The sequence below is a fragment of the Thunnus maccoyii genome, chromosome 10 (assembly GCF_910596095.1).
Source record: "Thunnus maccoyii chromosome 10, fThuMac1.1, whole genome shotgun sequence".
NCBI lineage: Eukaryota > Metazoa > Chordata > Actinopteri > Scombriformes > Scombridae > Thunnus > Thunnus maccoyii.
Window position 1 is genome coordinate 373,248 of NC_056542.1, and position 927 is coordinate 374,174.

The 927-nt window shown below is 46.8% G+C and overlaps 1 protein-coding gene across 1 annotated transcript in view; it reads left to right on the forward strand.

Moving 5' to 3' along the window:
• Positions 1–521: 521 nt before the first annotated feature.
• The window catches only part of hjv (hemojuvelin BMP co-receptor), a 10,080-nt gene continuing 9,674 nt past the window's right edge, over positions 522–927 (forward strand). The window contains exon 1 of the mRNA XM_042424306.1: positions 522–768. The gene's annotated coding sequence lies outside the window, so the exon portion shown is untranslated. The remainder of the gene's footprint in view (positions 769–927) is intronic.

Genomic DNA, 927 nt, shown 5'->3' on the forward strand with positions numbered 1-927 from the left:
GTGTGTGTGGGTGTGTGTGTGTGTTACTGTGTGTGTGCGTGTGTTACTGTGTGTGTGTGTGTGTGTGTGTGTGTGTGTGTGTGTGTGTGTTACTGTGTGTGTGTGTGTGTTACTGTGTGTGTGTGTGTGTGTTACTGTGTGTGTGTGTGTGGGTGTGTGTGTGTGTTACTGTGTGTGTGTGTGTGGGTGTGTGTGTGTGTTACTGTGTGTGTGCGTGTGTTACTGTGTGTGTGTGTGTGTGTGTGTGTGTTACTGTGTGTGTGTGTGTGTGTTACTGTGTGTGTGTGTGTGTGTGTGTGTGTGTGTTACTGTGTGTGTGTGTGTGTTTGTGTGTGTGTGTGTTACTGTGTGTGTGTGTGTGTGTTACTGTGTGTGTGTGTGTGTGTGTGTGTTACTGTGTGTGTGTGTGTGGGTGTGTGTGTGTGTTACTGTGTGTGTGCGTGTGTTACTGTGTGTGTGTGTGTGTGTGTGTGTTACTGTGTGTGTGTGTGTGTGTTACTGTGGGTGTGTGTGTGTGTGTGTGTGTGTGTGTGACAGTTGTCGTGCAGCAGCTGCTGCTTGTTGCTGATTTATTTAGAAACGACTGAAGCTCCCAGTCAGCTGTGAATGTACCGCGAGGCTGAGACCAGGACCCAGACTGGGACACAACAGACCGGGAAAACACTACACAGACCTGGACAGGGTCCTGGAGAGTCCTGGACAGACCTTGACAGGGTCCTGGAGAGTCCTGGAGAGTCCTGGACAGACGGTGATGCTGATCTGATGCAGGTAGGAAACGAACTTCACTCAGTTTTTGTTCTTTTTTACAGTTTTGTTGCAAATCAAATCTCCATCTGAACTTTGTCATGTTTGCTTTGTTGTTGAGTTTTAAAATTCATATTTTCTTAAAACAAAACAAGTGAAAAAACTCTACTAGGAGGGTCTGTA